An 11412-nucleotide genomic window follows, 5' to 3' on the forward strand; every position below is an offset into this window, starting at 1 on the left:
CTCGCTCCGCCGCAACAATGTCCTTTTTTTTTTCCTTTAGTGGGGCGGGGGCACAAAAATAAAAAAAACACAAAGGAAAGTATCTTGGCCACAATTGAATGCCTACTTTGGGCACCTAATGTGGCTACCGAAGAAGGAATGAACGTTTATTGTGAGAAACAGCGAGAAAGTGTTCTTTCTTCGCCCTACTCTCTTACCAGAGAGCCGTTGGCTAATGCCGCAGCCCGGGCCCGGTCCAGCAGACTTTGCTAATCTTCCAGGCTCTGTGCCTTTAACATTGCCTCCCACGTTTATTCGATTGCTTGTAGCGGTTCTGAGGCATCATCTTGACTGTTTTTCTCGTAGTGTGGGCACACCAACACCATGTGTTGGAGCTTGTCTGGTACATCACAATATCGGCAAAGGTATGAGAATTTGGTGGGGTGCATCTGGTACATGATAACTCTATGGACATATCGAAGAAAATATGAGACACTTGGTCCACTGAAAACCGTATGCATACTGCTCGGTATCCTGCACCGGTGATACAAGACTTTCCGGAGAGGTTGCGCTCCAGCGAACATAGTGCAATCCATTGAGTCCCCACAGCGATGGCAGCGAGCGACCATTGTGTCTTTTTCTCGTCTGCTCGCCAGAAAGCATCCAAAGCTTTACATTAATAAAGTTTTACTCTCTCTCTCTCTCTGCCAGGCGAAAATCCACTCATCCAGAGAAAACCAAATGCCCACCAAAGTGCGCCGCGCGGTGGCCTGGGCAACACGAGAAAAACGCATGCACTCTGGCTGGCTCTAGCAGCCCACGGGTAGGGTAGCGAGAACAAAAAAATTGAAGAGGCTCAATTTGCCCTCGCGAATAAAAGTCAAAGTAGAAAAAATAAATAAGAACATAGTCACCTTTGTTGGCTTTAGTGTCTTGACATAAATGTTTCGGCGTCGGTAAAAAAAAAAAAAAAATCTCTCTCTGACAAGCCAGAGGGTTCCTGGAATAAGGGACCCTCCCACCTCGACTGACAAATCACTACTTCAAATAAAGGTTTAATTTACTCATTCTCTCTCTGATATTTTTTTGTGTGACATGACGGCACAAATGAACCACCGCAACGCTTCGTCTCATCTGACCTCGCTGCGTGCTTTGGCAACTTGTCTGATAGATAGTGTGTTGATTTGGCTTGTCTCGTTTTATGTTCCGACGTACGACTTTAGAAAAGTCAATGCACCTTTGGTGTCAAATCTTTATAACAACATTAAACACCCCCCCCCCCCCCCCCCAAGTTCCGCAATTCAATATCTAAAGCACAAATTTGGACATGCCAATGCACCTTTCACATCATAAGTTTATGGGAAATTTATACCCATAAAGTTTCTAAATTGACATCCATGTGCTCCGTAGGTTCCGTGGACTCCGCGAGATGCCACGGCGACCCCGTTCGCCAAAACGCCCTTGACATTTTGTGCTCTGATGGGGCTGCTTGCGTTATGTGACTCCCGGTGCATGGGTGTTGCCGCGAAATCTAGCCCAATGTTCGCAATGTTCGCGGTGAAATGTTTTCTCGAGCATGAAAGAGAAATATTAGACGAAATCCAGAATGATTTCCGGCGCTGGGGGTTGCTTTGGTCGGCGCAGCATGGACAACACGAAAAATTTCGGGAGGGCTGAAGCCCCATAACCCTCCCCCCCCCCCTCCCCCGGCTATGGCCCTGCAATCTGGCACTTCTCCATGTCCAAAAAGTCAGTCAGCCACTGTAAATACATTCACATTCAACCACCAGTATTTGCATTTATTTGAATAGCCATTTGAGCGCAGTTTGAGGCTTCAGTGAGTAGTCGTAAGCCTGCCCAGTAAGAACTCAGAAAATAAAGTGCAGGCCTTACACAAGTAAATATGGTAACAATTTGCATGCCTCTTGTAGTTGTCGGGATGCTTCTCTCCTCAGTCCTTTTTCTGTGCAGGAAAGTGAGGCATTCCACAAAAGCACAGCAAGAGCCTCAGCATGATTGCATTTCATGTGCTTGAAAACTGTTATGCTGCTTCTGCTCCCAAACTCATGCAGATGGGCATTTTTTTACCCTCCTCTCCTTTCTTTAGCAGCTTGCCACAACATGGAGAGTCTAGGAGCAGAAGGCAATGTCCCTGCTGGTCAACAACCATTGCACCTCTCAAGCACTGTGCTGTGAATCTTACTGCAGCTGATGTTCATGGCTACCTTTGTTCTTTCGTTGTTATGTGTCATTCTTTGCCTTGAGACAATGAGCATACTTGCCTTGGCCCACAAGGGGTGTCTTAATTCCCATCCACATGGTGCCAGATGTCTTCAAGATGGTGTCTTTGTTACCGTTTATTGCATGCCTCTTGTAACTAATTCTTTAACTGACTCTGGTCACTTTAGCTGAAGAGTTGGAAGAATAATTGTGAGTGCACTCATAGACTAGGTGAGAAACTAGTAGGGCATAGTACAACTGCAAAAGAAACTAATAGGCTGTACTTGAATAGTTTAGGTATGGTTTTCTCTTCTTTTTTTCTGTATAATAATTTCAAATGCTGTCTGTTTTTTAGAACATTTAGATCTTGTTGATGTTGAAGTTTTGTTTTAATTGTTGCTTTTGAACACTTATCTCTTTTGGACAGCTTCAAAGTAAGGGGGCAGCATGTGACTGTTATTGCTGAGGTGATTTTGTCCTTGTCGCACAGAAGGCCACTCATTCTTTATTCAGCTCCCACCTATAAACGTACGGGTTCCATCTCATCTCTTGACAGAGCAAAGACTTAACTAGTGTCGACCAGGAGCAGCATTTTGCAACATTGCCAACCGTAAGCCTAAGCCACAGCACAGAGTTGTGCGAAACATTGCACACTTATGGCATTTGCCTATGCATCCTCCATTCTTCTTCCTTCTGTCTCGTTGGAGCAATTGCAAGGCATTTCTTCCCTGCATACATGTTTTAAATCATAAGTAAACATACTTTATTTCACAATTCGTCAGTTGAGTGCAAGAAGCAGCATTCTCAAAGTGAATACAGTAGAACCTTGTTCATACGTCTTAGAAAAAAACTGCGAGAAAAACGTACTAACTGGGAAAATGTAGGATTAAAGTAACTAAAAAAATTCGACAGACTAAGCTATTGTTGACATCTACATAATGCGAAGCATCGCGCAGATAGCTCTGGCACGCGACGTTGACTCGCGTCGAGCTAGTGCTGCTCCGGCGGCCCAAGACACTTTTTGTTGTTTTCCTATTGCGTGTTGTTTTAAGAGGGCAAGAGTTAACCAAAACGAAATTGAGCTGGTGGTCAACGGTGGATGCCACAGAAGCAAAATGTTATGCCCACGTGACGCCGCTTGCAGCAGGGAACGGTGGCGCGTTTGCATTATTGCCTACTAAAAGCGTGCAGCACGCTACCAATACGCTACCAATTTACCATGCGCTGTAAAACAGATAGGTGAAGATGCTGATCGCAATAGGTTTGGCTGTGACAGCTGTGAATGCGGCGTGCGACGATCTGGGCGGAGGTTTCCTGGTACCTAAATGAGAAACTGAGTGCGCGCCGGTGTTTTCACAAGATGGGCAGGCGAGTATTTCGGTGAAGCTGCTGCGGCAGGCAGCTTATATACTGTTCTCAACCGCGCATTTTCTTATCTACATGGGATCTAGCGGCCACAAAACATATCATACCATCGCAGTTTGGCAATGTGCTGAATATCGGTGCCGAAAAATCATGTTTTCTAGGAACATATGAACCGGTAAAGAATAAGCATAACTCTATTGGGTCATTTTTTGTGTTCTCGATTGCAAATGTTGGCACCGGGAAAACATACCTAACGGAAACATATCAATGAGGTCCTACTGTATTTATGGCTTGTTGGCCACGAGTGGAATTGAAGCATGCAATGGCACAAGGGACAGGGAACCGGACATAGACAAGCAATTTTCTGTGTCTTGTTATCTATGTCTTGTTCCCTGTCTCCTGTGCCATTTCGTGTTTCAACTGTACTCGTAGGTCACCGACTAGCCTGCAGCCAAGCCTTGTTGGCCATTTTTCAAATTATAGCAGGCACTGGGTTGTCTGTTCAGAATAGTCCCTGTGGAGTCCCATGGCTGCAGTGGCTTCGGTTATTTTTTTTATTTATTTTGTTATTTCATTTCTCTGTAAACAAAGCCCCAGACATCACCATTTTACAGTCCTGCTTGAAATTTGTCATTTACAGGTCACAAACTTACAGACACTTTTACTCTTGGTCTTTTGCACACGTTAACTTTTATAAATGCATTTCTCATAAAAAAAAGTATCTTTAGTTAAGCACTTGTAGTGAAAGATTCCGCAATGGCATCTTAATGGCATATGTGATGTAGGTGAGGCATGGTTACAAAGTTATTTTGAAATTCAGTGTTGTGATCAGGTTTTTTAAAACTGTCATTGCTTATGTCATGACTTCGTTCAGTTTCACTACATCATTGCCAGGCTTGCTTGGAGCACAGTGGAGAATTGATAATGGTAGAAAATGCCAGGTATTATTTTCGTAGGCATTACACATGGCAGAACACAGGCTGAAGAAATGCTTGCATTCCTTACAAAATTTGGCCATCACTAAATGTGCCGACATCTTTAGTTAGTGCAGAAGTGATGCTGCTAGGGAACAGCACAGGATTGTGTTTCCAAAAAACTATGGTGCAAGATTTCGTATGAAAAGTTCAGTAGCCACTTGGTTAACTGCATGAAAAGAGCATTGCTAGCCTTTATTCAGTTCAGCCTTACAGTGGCTGTGGTGTTTTGTTGCCACTTTCGCAGCACTTGCATGTGATGTCTGTTGAGCACATTTGTTTTCTTGTGTGCTTAGTTTAAATGAAGTGCTTTTTACCTTTAGGATTAATTCTTTTATTGTTCAAATAAGAACATGTTCCCATCTGGACAAAAAAAAAGCAATGTTTTTTTTATTATTATTTCTTTCTTTAACCTCTCCACAAATGTACCACAGCGTCACATCCTTTTGAGCCTAAAACGTAGCTGCTCCTCAGTGTTCAATATAGGTAGAACTTGTAGTTTGTGAGTAACAGCATCTTCTGTTAAAATTAGTGGGCTTTTATCCTTTCTTCAAAGAATGTTGTGATGCATTACGATAGTGGTTTTTAAAGCTTTTGAAAAAATTTAGTAGTATGTGTAGGTTGCAGAATGTTCAGGCAGCTTTTTTGACACATTCTTAAACTTCAGAAGCTCAAGTGCCAAGCCCTCTAAGTGAGAAAGTTTGCTCTTGGCTGCCCCCTGTCTCTCTCGTAGTGTTTTTGTAAGGCACCATATGGAAAGACTGCATCGAATTTGTACGAGTAAGTTTTAACAGAGTGTACTTCCCCAGTATTTTGCCTAAGCCAAAGATTCTGTTTTTTACAAGATGCCAAGCCATCTTGTGATTCTTGTTGGTGGTTCTTGTCAAGTATCAAGATCAAGCAAAAGATTGTGTTTTCGTATGCCTTCCAGGCTGTGAATGTAGATTAGCCACATTCAGCTTTGTACGATGGCGTCCTCTCTGCAGATTTCGTAATGAGTTTTGCATGAATGTATGAAGATTAATGTGCTCACAGGCTATCTTGTGCATTCTGTTTATCATGTGTGTGCACACTGGTACATAACACTTTTCAAGGCACCTATGAGTCCTTTATTTTTTTTTCTGTGTTGACTTAATTGCTGCATTAGGAAAATTCTTTTCTTGCTAGCATTGTGTAAACCTGCTAATATTCATGTGCACGTGGGCCAAAATTGATCGAATTCTATTTCTGATCATATGATCATAATTCTGTTCATTGTGATTGTCTTGGGCACTGCATCGCTGGCATCATTGCCAGAACTGGCATGAAGGCCGATAACAGTGGAATTGAATCAAATGAAGGGAATCTTTGTATTGTTATGGAGCTGCTTAACCTGTTATATATTGTACTCCTCACAGATACACAAATCAACATAGAATACTTGTCACCTTGTGCAACATGTTATTTTTCATTTCTGGTGGTTTATGTCCAGACTCACCAGAAAAAGGTGCAAAAGATAATGAGCCTCTAGAGTGCCTTGTGTTCCTGGAAAATGACATCCAAACCTTATCTAAACTATCTGCTGGCAGACCAAATGTATGTTTGTATAGAATCGTTTCTGTTTGGATAATGTGGATGGAGACTGGCTATTTTTCTGTGTGTATAAGTGTTTGGTCACTGCCTCCATATTTCGATGTTTATGCAGCAGTGCTGAGAGGACAAGAGAGGCATGCTTCTTAGGGAAACAAACATTGTTCATTAAGCTAGTCATTGAGCAGTCGATGTAGCCGAAAGGCCACTGATATCTTTCCTGGTAAAACTTGCAAAGTAGAAACTATCTGGAAGAGTACAATATAATATAAGATAGAAGTCAAAGCTTTTCGGTAGAGTTCTATAGTTGCATGTAAACAATTTTATGCTGAGCCTAAGCTGACTGCCCTAGTGCTTGTATAAACCTTGGTGGCTCTGATGCACTATGCACAGTAGTAGTTCCTTAATGAAAAACACAGGCAGATAGAAGAGAGTATTTATGTCTATTCCTACTGTCACAAGTATTATTTTGCACACTTGATTGCCAGCTATTGGTGGCATTCAAAAGTACAAATAATAAGAGACTTTTGCAACTTCGCACAACCATTGTTTGATTTCCCCTGCAGTTATTCATGCATTGCGGGAAGATGTAGATACAGAGCACAACAATGAGAAGTTGTTGGCTAGGCCAAATGTAAAGCAGACAAACTTGAATATCTGGAAAGTGCAGATAGCCTATTTTATGTTAATATTGCATGAAGCCATTATGTAATATGTGCATTTTCGCTTCACTTGCATATTTTGAAAAGCACAGAAAGAATACTAGAAGATTGTGGCCTGTTAGGTAGCAGCTGTTTGAAACATTTGCTGTTGTGAAAAAAGAAAGTGTTCTCAGGCTTGTCAATTTGGCCCGCAGATATTGGTGGCTGAAGTGCAAGTGCTGTAGGAACTTTTATTTATAATTTATTTTTACAAAAATTTGGTGTGCATTAGAACCAGACATTTCTCTGTGTACAATAAGAAGGGGTTCAGGGGGATCTGCGTCACAAAGTGCTTCATCTGTGCAAGTAATGTCCTTGTGTTTTAAATATTCACACTACGATGCAGCCCATATGGTGAGCTACTGAGCTGGTTTAACTAGGAACAGCTCCAAGTACACCCAATTTCTAACTGCATTGGACACATATGATTGTGTGCTTGAGTGCTATTAATCATTACCGTTGCACTTACATGCCTAACATCCCACATTATTCACATCACTTGTCATGAACTTTATATATTACAGTGATCATATTACACTTTCTGATAAGTCTTAAGTACCATGCCAAATGTGTAACAGGCATCGCTGATCTTGTTTTGTCATTAGCTTTGTTTTGTCTCAGGAAAAAAAAGGAATTCACTGTACTCTGCACAATTGTAGCTAACACTGAACTTTCGTTATATTGCAACAGACAACTGTAAATGTTTGTCATAATAATACATCTTTTTGCACTGTCTCTGTAATCATACATAATCATACATTTGTTTAAAACCTCCTCACTGCCATTGTCTACATTTCTGGACATCAACTTTAAGGTTTCATACTTTTAAGTGACTTGCCAAAATTCGATCCTTTAGTACCTAATGGAGCACACACACATCACATATAGTGTGCTGGCTCAGGAGTAATAATCTTTAATGCCCATGAACGGTACTGGTCCATTTGTATAATAACAATGTATAATTTCTTTTTACTCCTTTCTTTTTTTCTAATTCCCTGTATCCTCCCCTCACACAGTCATCCTTCGGGAGCCTGTGAGGTAACTGAATAAATATATAAATAAATAAGAGTATGGTTTCATAATTGATCTGCACTAATGTGGACCTTGGCAGTGACAAGGTTGTAAAGACGAGGAAACACTTTCTTTCCAGAGCACAATCATTTTAAAGACATAACAAAGGCGTGATTTGTGCCAACTTGGTAGTGCACGGTGCAAACAAAAATTTTTTTTTTTAGATACATGGGTGATTAATGGCATAGCACAAATGTAAAAAGTTGAATCTCAAAATAAGTAACGCAGGAATGGCTGATAATTTGACATAAAGAAGTAAATCTATAATTTTGTTGGCCATGCTTTATTTCAATAAGTATTCTACTGATATAGCAAAATGCCAAAATCAGAGGTAATATTGGGTACAGCAGAGCAAGTATTTGTTTTCTCACAGCTTAGAATGTGGATTGGGGTGAAAAAATGTCAGCTAGAGCAAACAGCACTTTCTAAATGTGCATGTGTGTTTGCCCAGCAGTGTGGCTTGGCTTCTTGAAGTGTGGAGGCTAATGTTCCGTTCCTGAGTGACCACACGAATCACATGTTTATGTATATTAATGATAATGCGAAGTGCATTTATAATTTTGCATTGTTCACATGCTACATATTGACACGGCAAGCTGGTGACATGCCATAAAGATTGGTAGGAGACCCGTCGCTGACTCATCAGAGGCGTCACATTTGCACTTCCATTGCATAGACCCAATCATAATTATTTTCACCTATACCAGTGTGTACACTTCTTACAAATATAGGATATAACGAAGGTGTTTCTGTGTCAGATGCGACTTTGTTATAATGAGGTTCGATTTTAAGTGATGTAAAGGTGAGAATTGGTTGTGTGACAATGTCCACTTTTTCGTAGTTCATGCCATGTGGTTTGCAACACATTATGATGACCTGATATCCTCTCTTGCTTTGTGCACCAGATGTTTTGTTTAGAACTCTTGTTTTGTTCTACTAAATGTGGTGAACTTTTGTTCTTTCGTAGGAACTACCAAGGTTGATGCCGCTTGTGCTTTTTGTAATCTTTCCTATCCGTCCTATTGAGATGGCTTCACTCTTATTCACTGTTAGCCATTTTAAGGCGCTGAGACTTCTATGCAGCACTCATTTAATATAATTGCTCGACACCTTGGATTATCCCTCTTTTGTACATTGCACACACGAAGTGCCAGCATGTGTCTTTTGTCTTAGTGCAACAGTCATCCTGAAATAGAGCTGCTTATTTTGTTAGTGACAGCATAGTTACTGGCCTCCACAAACATGCAAAATTCCGGATCTAATTTTTAAGAATAAAAATCAGCCTTTTTTAGGCTTCGTGCTTAATTGCAAATTTTAAATGTATATTGGAGCTGATTTGGCATCTTTGCAGCCACTTTGCTTGGCAACATAAAGTAAGACTCGTTCACCTGATTCTCAGGTGTGTTTATTTCTTGGTGGAACCAACTGAAGGAACTACAAGGCCTGCATGTCTGTGACCTTTTTGTTTGAGTTGGCTCACCAATCCATGCATATGTACAAAACATGTAATCATTGACTGCACACATAGTCGATAGTTGAGAATTATAGCTCTCAAAATCCCCAGGTCTTGGTACGACATGCAGCACAAGAGCACTGCATCCACAGTTGGTGTTAACTTGTCTGTGCATGCTGAGCCAGCAATGGGCAGTGTGTAAGGGCTACATTTCTGGTCTGTTTCAGCTCATCACAAAAAATGTAATTGCAGTCAGATAAAAAGAGATTGTTGGCAGTGGTGCTTCATAGAACTCTTTTTCCTTGTGCAAAGTACTGGAGGCTGCTGGTTATAGGCTGTTTGGCCTATTTTAACGTGCCTTTACAAAACTTGGCGCTGAAAAAAAAATGCTTTTAGAGTAGTTTGTTCAAACCTTCCTCATGTGATTTAATGGCACTACCTGGAGCAACATCAGCTGTCGACCAGTCACACTGTATCACTTGGCTTTGCTTTTCCGAAAAGTTGCGTGTATTACCTACTCGTGGTGTGTCTGTGAATTTTGCTACTGAAAAAAATTGAAAATGGAGTGCCTACAGTATTTGGAGAGAAGAGCTTCAAATAAGAACATGGTCAGGCTTGCATGTCGGATAGGCTTGCGTGTGGACTTTCCAAACACAGTGGAGGATTTGCTGGAACATTACTGTGGCATCTGTCACTGTGGTGGTGAAAAAAAGTGCACACAGTGCTTTGCCTGTAACCTATGCTGTTGCTCTAACAATGACAGTTGGCACAACCATTGTGTTCCTGCAAATTCTACACTATTTGCCAGCATCGTCACAGGCAAGCACATACTTTATTCTGAATGAACGAAACCATCAAGTAATGCACCAAGACATGATATTAAAATGCAACCACCATGAGATGCTTCTTCTGTGTGAAGTTTGAGTTCAGGTGAGCCAGGCAGTTTATCAGGTAAAGTAATGTACACCTGCAGTCACATTTAGGCAAAATGTTGTCTGTACAAGGGCAAGGAGGTGAGGTGTACAGGTGATCTTGTTCTTGAAGCTCTCATAAATGCAGCCGCTAATGCCTTTTCTTATGTCAGTGTTACTGTGCTGTTGTGCGTCAAATTAATGTGCTAGGAAAAAGATATGGCATAGTGCTGCCCCTGTTAGGTGCACGTCATAGTGCCCAGTGAGCTGCAATGTATTCGACGCCGTCTAGTCATGGAGTTACCACGACCCCTCTTAATCATTATTGAGTGGTCTGTGCTATGCAGTACATTGTCTGCGAGATTGTTTATCTGCTCTGTTGAATGTGTGTAGCCATGGCTGGTACGATGCACTCTTTCTGTGGCTATTGTATTGTATTCTTATTATTATTTTTTTTTTTGCTTGAATAAAGGTCATTTTGTCTGCGTTTGCATGTGGCTCTTGGTTTTCGCAAAAGCACTCGCTACTTGCTGGCTTACAAGTTAACATTGTTGGTCACACCGAAAGCTTTTAGTACTCTGCAGTGCAGAAACTGCAGGGGGGAGCAACATTCCTGGTCACTCATGTGGCCTGTCCATAATTGCTCGTTGGAAGATTTCTACAGAGAAACACTCATTTAGCTCTTTCCCACAATGCTTGCCTTGCACTGTAGTATTGAAGAGGTATACCACGCCTTCTACGAGTCTTACAGCTTTGTGAAAACGAGCACAGCTGGGCAGAGAGACAGACCACAACAAACTTCTAGCAAGATTCCCAGTCGCAGACTCTTATCTACACTTTCCATAATACACTAGCACTGCTGCAGCCCTGGCAGATATTAAAACTGGCAGAGCATAACCATATCAATACTCTTGCAAAGCCCACCAATCTTGCTGTGCACTTTGACTTCAAGAGAGGCCCAACCTACGTACTATTCCTGAATTTGTGGTTTTAAAGTGGACCCACAGAACCAACTGGCTTGCCAACCTTTGGCTAACTTCCAACCTCAACAAGATGTCTGGTTTTAAGAGTAGAATAGCATTTGTGAACGATAGAACTGGCACCGTTACTTTTTTACAGGTTGCTTGCACCACCTCATATTTATTCTGTTACATTATTACTGCATTCCG

At 41.4% G+C, this 11412-nt stretch overlaps 1 protein-coding gene across 12 annotated transcripts in view; it reads left to right on the forward strand.

Annotated features, from left to right (window-relative positions):
• Window positions 1–10734, forward strand: part of LOC139051497 (vinexin-like) — a 647850-nt gene extending 637116 nt beyond the window's left edge. For 10 of the 12 annotated variants that reach the window (XM_070528475.1, XM_070528476.1, XM_070528474.1 and 7 more), the window contains one exon: window positions 2087–10734. The gene's annotated coding sequence lies outside the window, so the exon portion shown is untranslated. Of the gene's footprint in view, window positions 1–690; window positions 832–2086 lie in introns of those variants that run through there. The other 2 variants (XM_070528471.1, XM_070528470.1) reach the window with 2 other exon arrangements.
• The last annotated feature ends 678 nt before the right edge of the window (window positions 10735–11412 follow it).

Source organism: Dermacentor albipictus, unplaced genomic scaffold (assembly GCF_038994185.2).
Source record: "Dermacentor albipictus isolate Rhodes 1998 colony unplaced genomic scaffold, USDA_Dalb.pri_finalv2 scaffold_12, whole genome shotgun sequence".
NCBI classification, from domain to species: Eukaryota; Metazoa; Arthropoda; class Arachnida; order Ixodida; family Ixodidae; genus Dermacentor; species Dermacentor albipictus.